Source organism: Lolium rigidum, chromosome 2 (assembly GCF_022539505.1).
Source record: "Lolium rigidum isolate FL_2022 chromosome 2, APGP_CSIRO_Lrig_0.1, whole genome shotgun sequence".
Classification (NCBI taxonomy): Eukaryota; Viridiplantae; Streptophyta; class Magnoliopsida; order Poales; family Poaceae; genus Lolium; species Lolium rigidum.
In genome coordinates, this window is record NC_061509.1 from 37,042,945 (window position 1) to 37,051,611 (window position 8,667).

The window sequence follows — 8,667 nt, forward strand, 5'->3', positions numbered from 1 at the left end:
TAACGTTTTAGCAAGTGTACCTGCAAGGATATTTGGAACAATATCAGAAAAGTGAAGTAAAGCAAAGGAGATATGAACACTCTAGCAATAAATTTTTCAGCCTATATACATTTTCTACTTTTACCTAACCTTTTGACATGCTTGTGGGATGGAGCATTATCCAAAAACGAAACATAGGCGATGTATGGGCTCACCTTGTGCACATTCTTGTTGACATCGTAGCATCTGTCCTTGAGCGACAAACACGACTCCTTGAGCGTGTCCTGGAACCTTCGCATCCCGCACATGGCCGCCGCTGGTGTCTACGACAAGGACAAGAGGTGTTCTTCAGGATCATTGGAGCCATGATACAACGTGATGATGATGATAAGAAACCAGAGTCTCCATCTTGCCGGTAATGACATAAAGACAAACAACAAACGCTATCTGGATCCCAGGTTCGGAACAAGGAATGCCTTTATGCTATGCAGGAAAAGGAGAAGATGCATTTTCCCACCATGCAATACATCTAGGCTCTTAAAAGCATGGATAATACTACTGCTGTCTGCAAGTGTTACCACTGTTATTAGTTTCTTCTCTTGCACAATAATAATGTTTAAATTACACAGAAATAGATACTGAATAGTTGAAAATATAAATCCCCTTTTTAAAAGCTAGTGAAAAATAGAACTATTAAACATTCCTCACGTATCATGCATAAGAACCACCCACATCATATGAACTCCAATTGCAATGTGCATTGTGTTAAAAAAAGAAGGTATATTGCATAGTCCTATATAATGCAGAGCAGGAATAAGCTTCATACACCTCTGCAAGTAGTCTAAAGATGAAGACTTCATAGTAGGACAAGCTTCAGTTTCTAGCTAGGAAAAAAAACAATAAGAAAAGAACAACAAGGAGCTTTCTAAAAACTACTATGACTATTTTGGCCGCACCAGGTAATCACCTTAATTGGCGGAAATCTTAAGACTAACAAGAATGACTTGTTGTCGGAGCTACTCTATGAAGATATTCCCGTGATTGTTTTTTTATAAGATGTACATGTACCTTAGAGACTAGACCATCAATCTCCCATGAGTGCCGGTGTGGTTCTTGACTTTTTCAGTCCAGATGGGACTGTTCTTCGGCGGGCACCGAAAAGTAAAGGATACATACATCAACGGGCATAGTGAGTCCAGCCCCTAATGCATCAGCGCCATCACGGGGAAGAAGAAGACAAGTCACATTCACAATTGACAAGGAAATATTTCAGCATGAAGAGGAAGGGGGGTCTATCAGATTCAGTTCTAAATTCTATACCTCAACGCTCCTGGTGGCATTTGTGCAGGATGACGAGAATCTGGTGTTAGTATGAGATGTTTGCGATGTGAATGAAATCAATTACCTGCAAAAAAAAACACAAGCAGCTGAGGTTTATAGTTGCGAGTTTTCCAGCAAAACCAATCAACCTAGAGTTTTTCTTGCAGATTTGTGTCTTAAATTCTTCACCACCACTTTTACCTATACTAAGGTATGAAGCTCACAAAAGTTGAGCATGCACAAACCAGATATTAACTAAAGATATCATTTTACTCATAGCACAAGAAGAGCTTATTATTAAGCCTAAACCAAGTAAGAAATCAAACCAAATAAGCAACCACTAATAACAACGTCACCTACCTAATTAATCCATCAGAATTTGACTTCTGAAATCTAATGCCAAAGATGACAGAATTGCAGAATTGATAGCATTGGACCTACCAAGCAACAACGGGTTTCTCGTAAATCTACAGAAGTCAAGATAGATCAAGTACGACAATAGTAAAGCAACAGAGATCCCAAACAAATATAAAGGGAAGTACTAAAAAATGTAGAGATAGAACAAAATATATAATTTTGACATTGCAAATTAAATTTGAATCGTAGAAACAAAAAATAATTGGGAGGAAATCAATGGAACTTACCGTCAGTATTGCTGATTTGACAGCATGGCACACTGAGTCCAGCCAAGTTATTATCAACAATAAATAGATGATAAACAAAACAATCTCAAGACCAAAAAGAATGGTAGAAGAAAAAACTAGTGAACAATATGATGAGTTCTAATATGGCCTCAGACATCCAGGGAAGAATGTAACAACATTGGCTCTCAAGTCTGGTTGGGGGAAAGCTGTTAGGAGGCATATCCGCATATGTGAATGTTTTCAGAAATAAGCCCTGATATTGATATTAACTGGCATACATTTCCATCCAATAAATTAAATAAAACCAAGTGGAAGAAGAGACAAATATCTAAGTCTAGAATTGCAGTAGACATCCAAGGAAAAATCTAGCAGCATTAGATCTCAATCCTGGCAGGGACAAAGCTCTTAGGAGGCAACTACGAATATTTTGATAAACAAGCCTTAATTTCATCATCACTTGCAATGCAAGAGCGGATTGAATATACTATGAAGACTGCTAAATTTTATTTTGAATAGAGAATACGAACATGGGAAAATAAAAATGGCCATACATCCAAGGAAGGAATTAACACCATTAGCTCTCAAGCCTAGCGAGGCAAAAACTCCTACTTAGCAACTGTGAATGTTTAAAGAAACAAGATCCTTAAATTTATCATCATCACCATCTTTTGCCAGTAGCAAATGAACTTCAACTAAATTAGATATGCATTAAGAAGAGGAAATTTAATCACAATAATCAGGTTACTATCAATATGTGAAAATTAATTCTAGGCCCAATCATACATCCTATGACAATGCCTGTAGCTACCGGAGAAGGAGGCCTAATAACGACTCATATATGAAGGGCTAGTAGCAATTAGATAAAGAAGTGGATCGATCAGAAATTAGAGCACGACTGATATATGAAGGGCTAGTAGCAAGGTTTACGAGAGAAGAATTTTCTATCGTGGAAGTAGACATGCAAGATAACCAACAACCTACATCAGGGATCTACACAAAATAGTAACACGATTGCTGCAAACCGAAGCTGGAATTCATACCATGACAAAGCCGATAAAACCAAGACAGTAGACCGCATCAACATAATACTAGAACATAATGTATATCCCATAAGAAACAAAGACACCAGGCACATAGCATAACTAGGCAGAAAAAAACAATAGGCATCACACCACCATATACGAAAGCACGAAAGGAGATTTAGGGGAGCAAAACATTTAGACGCCAGCGTTGCAACATACACCAAGCACTAGAGTTACCTTACCCCCAAATAACATCACGCGAACAACTATGATTCTAAGTGGCGATAGTCTTATATGAGCTGCCAACATGTCATGCTAGACAGCATGTGTCTTCGACTGTCAAACATGCAATTTTTCAGAACCAAAACACATCGAAATCTGCAATTTTCACTCCGATGAACAGTGGAACAACTAGACCTGTTAATAAAATGTCAAGATTAAGCTTGTTTGACCTCACTGCTTTTCAGGTTTGTAGAAGGCATCTCTTTTCACCCCGGATTCCACAAATATCTGGAACAAAAGCAATATATTGGCTGACCTTGTCCTCACTCTTGTTGACGCAGTAGCCGATGTTGTACACATATGGCCGACGAGCACTTGCACAACGGCGTCACCGGCGTGCGCCTCCTTGAGCATGTTTCGCTTGGTGCAATCCAAAACCCCACCTTGGTGTACATGCAAATAAAAATACTATAAAATTATACTATAAGACAAAATGGCAATCTAGGCTAATCAACTAAGCCATGCGATGGTGCTAGATTTTCTTAGCATCTCTTTTTTGAACCAAGAATCAAATTGTTGGTCATCAAATCTATATTCCGAATTGGTTAATTAATGATCAAAAAGCAAAAAAATCAAAATGTATACATTAAAATTCAACTTTTGCAGAATCATATGCGTAGAACTTTATAGACAGACAAATTATAGGTAGGCCTCATTCATTAGCTGTAGCACCTCTAGGAAACGTGCTAGTAGCTGGTATATGGAAAATATCATGTCCTTGAAACAGAAAGAATGTTCATAAGAATAAACTAATAGCTGCTACAATGAACACTGAATGGAGGTCAGACATACAATTTGAAGCTAAACATGTGTCTTGCTTCAACCTGGGCAGGCGGCACCCACTAGTCCTCCTGCATCCCACACACCGCCACCACATCCCACACCTCAGTCAGCCTAGAGTTGTCCCCGTCGCCTGCGTTCCTGGGAACTTTACATATGGAGCTATGGTCTTTGTTGTTGCTACTTATATGTTCTGAAGTCTTTTTAGTTTACAACTAGTATGTGCCACTATCCAGCAGGGAATTGTGATGTCTCTATCTGGCATTGCAACTGCCTTGCAGTGTACTGCTATGATACAAGAACATATATTTAGCAACCTAATTCTCTGTGTTTATTTGAACGAATGGTTCATAGATTTTTCTTAAATGTTGGCTGCTACAATTGGATAAGTCCTGTATCCATGAACATACAAATGCTTATGTAGCAGTTTTTTCTTCTTCACACATCCAAACAGTGTTTGTTTCGGGCAGTAATCAGTACCTTTGGAAGATGATGTCGACAAGCTCCTGAACGGCAGTGTCAAGGTCACTGTGGTGGCTCTTGCATGCCAACAGCTCGACCTCCTGCCCTGTGCATACACGGCATCCATGCATTCGGGCGCCACCGTCGAACATCATCAGCGAAAGAGATCAGTGAGCTGCAGGGGCTGGACTCCAATCATAGGCTGAGTTAGATTTTTTTACACGGAATTAGATCATCATTTCTGCATATGACTAAAAAAGAGACGGGGAATAGTGCAAGGGACTTTTGCAAGATGGAATTCATAGTTTTTTCATGATTTATATTTTTCACCGAGGTGGGATTTAATTATAAACATTTTTGGTTCACATTATCATGTTTCAAAGCTTATCCTTTCTTGCATTCCTACACAGAAACATAAGGTAACACCATCATGACAAGAAAATTAGACTATACCATGGCAACGCACCATTGAGACCAGTAACACCACTTGGGATACGGTTGGTGGGTTTTCCTCCGAAAGTGGAGCTTCTGATTACTCCCACTGACACCAAAAAACATAAAAGAAAAATTAGAAAACAAGGACAAGATGTTAGGAATTTCAATGATGGAGAAGATTTTACAAGGACGTAACCTTGCAGATCTCAAGGTTGTTCCCAGTTTGCTTGTACCGAGGAAATCATGTGCCTAGGATTCTTTGCTCAACACCTCAAGACATAAATCAAAAAGACTGAATAATATACCTTCATGATATAAACTTCTCTTGAAGTATACGAGAAATGAAAATAAGCCGCAGCTGTTGAACAGAGTTGTCCATCCAAATTAATTAGAGTTACAAAAATGGATACACCTAACACCGACATAATTAACAAAGCAAAACCAAAGAACATATAAATCGGGCAGCAATCCATTCGACCACTCCTAAATCTAGTACCATAGAAATAAGAGTCAGCTATCCCATTTGCTCGGGAATTATTTATTATATCTATCTTTGAGTGTAACCATGGATTTGTTAATAGATCAATTCATGTGCTGCAAACTCAAGAGACAGAAAATAAGTGTTGTCAATGACATACGCAAAGGTTCACCTTATACGGTTATAAGGATGCATATGATAGTTTTTGTTATAATATATGTTCCATTACTTTGGTGATTAAATAACAAATAAGTAATTAGTCAAGCACACGGCAACTTCACATATCAGTTGTGACAATAAACAAATTACATAATAATGAGGGTAGGTACCAATGCAGTAAACAAACTAATTATCAGATTTATGATGGAAATAACCATAGAAGGTTCGAGCTAGATAATTGCAAAGCAGTATTATAAGTAAGATCTTGAGGAACAAAGAAAAACCAAACAACATCTCCATTGGGCAGAAAACCAATCGAGCGCGCCTAAAGTCAGTACCTTGCAATGCCAATGTTGGCAAGCTCCTAGATGCTGGCGTCGAGGTCGCCATTGTGGCCATTGCAGGCGACCGGTTCGACCTCGTCCACGATGACCATCCGTGTGGCTGCTGACGGGAGCGGCCGCCATGCCTCGGCGCCGCCTCCCCCATCGACGAGCCTTGGTTGGCATCTGTCGATCTGATGCAGAGTGGGCGAGAAACTGGGGGCTGGGGGAGGTGAGGTGGCGGCCGTTATCGACGCGAGAAAATTGGGGAGAAAGGGGAGCGGCGGCGGCATTGGGTAACTGTGTAGCGGTAGACCTACAAAGAAAATATACGTGTATGGCTGGTTCGAATCCCCCCTGTTCTTTCTTTTTTTGCGTCGGCGTTTATTCAGTTAGCTGTACATCTCGCACACGTTACAGAGTTGGAGAGGTTAAAAGGGGCAAAATCCAGAGATCAAGAACTAGTAAATAACAAGACTATATATGATGAGTTTTTAAATAGATGGATTCACAGATTCTAATCGTTAAACATAAGTTCACAAGTGAATATTTACTAACTACTTTATACATTTACAAAGGAAGACAACGAAGTTCCAGAGTTGCAACATTCAGAGATCAAGGTTCAGTTTGCTGCTACTTATACAGTTTTTCCTCTTATTCCTAGTTCAGGGTATCGATGCAATCTCATCTGCTACGATGGCGAACCTCAAAATCCATCAACTAAATGAAAATGTGCGATGAAGAAAGAGACATATGATTAATTGTTAATTAATGCAGACATTTGGAAGATGAATGCTGGGATTGGAATGACTCTCAGAAGAAGGCAAAGACATGAACCTGCATGTTGCATGGCAAGTGATCTTACAGGAACATGCCAACATCTCCTCCGATTCCACCTCCAGAAGCTATCAACATATATCCCTGCCATGCAATACAAGTACAGAATTTATTACCCAAACCGAATTGGGACGAGTTAGATCAAGAAAACCACTAAGGTCTTAGGGAGATCGAGATGTCCCAGGTTGCAGCCGCCAGAGACAAGCATCAGTGTGACCTTGATCGCCACCATGTATGGCACACAGCATGCGTCATGTCCGCCGGCATGGACTTCCGGCCTCACCATGTCGTGCAGCGACTATTGGTTGAAGCAGACAAGTTTTGTGGAGGAAGGATGAGAAGACATTGGTGGAGGATGAAGAACACAACAAGGCAGGGAATTTATAGAGAGGGAGCGCGGGCATCTACGAGCAGGGGTGAGCGGGGAACACGGAGAGACGATGGATGAGGTGACGATCCGCGTGACGATCGCGAGGTGAGGCGGCAGCCATTGGATGGAGAGGGAGGGATCGGGAATCACGCCATGCCGCCGCTGGGTTTTCGGGACAAGGAATTGGGAAGGTGGAGAAATTGAGTAACAGATTTGCATTGGTTTCGCTAATTGATTTGCCTTAATCGCGAAGGAGATATACTACCTCACATGGATTTCCTTTCTAGTTTTCTACCACATCAAACAAAATAACCACGCCGAACAGCTCGACAGCTGACGATCAACCGTGAAGCTGCCCCGCGCTCACGTGAAGGCTGAGCCTGAGCATCACATTACAGAGAATCAGCGTCCTGGATGGCGTGCGATCAGTGCCTCATCTGCTATTGGGCCTCCCGTGATGGGTATACACCATGACTCAATCCATGACTCGTCTGCTAGTACCAACTGCCAAGTACTAGCAATATCATGTTGTGTATACACCAGCCCACCAGAGCTAGCTACTAGCCTACTAGGACGTGATCGACATATAAAGAGGATTTTATTGAGGTTGATGAGTATTTTTCATTCCATGCAATGCTTGGCACCACTCGCAGCATCGTCGTCTCATGTGGCAGCTTCGTCGTCTTCCACTAGCACCACTGCCCGATCCTTGAACCATCTATTGCTGTCGGTCGAAGCAGCGTTGGACTGCTATTGCACCACAAGCAGTCTGACTTAGCAGCAAAGGTCCAACGCTGCATCATTTGTAGCCATGGCCGCACCGAAGGCAGTGTGGGGGACGAGGCACTGCGGTGGCGGGGCATCTCAAGGAGTAGCGTTGTCGTCCAGCCGGATTTTTGGGGAGGTGTGCGCAGGAGCACTTCGACGACGAGGAAGCGGAGGTTTGGTGTGGCGGCACCATGGGGAAGTGCGTGGAAAACCAGAGTCGCGCTAGAATCCAAGCACGGTGGAGGACAGCGCGACAATGCGGGAGTCTATGCATGAGTGGCGAGGTGATGTTATGCAACCAGCGCGGAAGCGTGCGGGCTCCATCGGCCATTCGGGGTGCAACGGAGGATGCGGTGTGCAGGTTCCACTGGGGGAGATGCGGGAGAAGAAGCAGGGGGTGCTGGTAGCCGGCTAGCTGCGAGGTTAGGTAGCCGGCGTGGTGGCGGTGCAACCGCGTGACAACGGGATAGCGTCAGATGTATCGTGTTCACGCCAGGAAGAAAGTAAAATGATAGGTCAAGGAAAGAGATAAGGTGGGCCATCGGGACACACACCAGGTGCATGAGCCGGAGGGTGGAGGATGCGCGATCCTCCGACTATTTCAGATCATTATCCTTTTATTTATATATGAAGGTTTATATATGCTCTAACTTACGGATGCTTGTATACATAAAGATTCCAAATCTTTTGGTTGACCTACTACACATATTTTCTCAAGTCACCAAAGATCTTACGCTACAATTAAAGCGCAAGTTTGGAGTATGAGGTTTGGGGTTGTGGAAAGAAGGAGAGGTAACGGTCTCTGGTT

At 42.1% G+C, this 8,667-nt stretch overlaps 2 non-coding genes across 2 annotated transcripts; both read right to left on the minus strand.

Annotated features, from left to right (window-relative positions):
- Positions 1 to 2,284: 2,284 nt before the first annotated feature.
- On the minus strand, positions 2,285 to 2,405 carry LOC124693664. The gene has a single exon (XR_007000133.1). It is a non-coding gene; the product is annotated as a small nucleolar RNA SNORD14 (small nucleolar RNA).
- An 80-nt stretch (positions 2,406 to 2,485) lies between these two features.
- Positions 2,486 to 2,607, minus strand: LOC124693670. Its single transcript, XR_007000139.1, has one exon. It is a non-coding gene; the product is annotated as a small nucleolar RNA SNORD14 (small nucleolar RNA).
- Between the last annotated feature and the right edge of the window lie 6,060 nt (positions 2,608 to 8,667).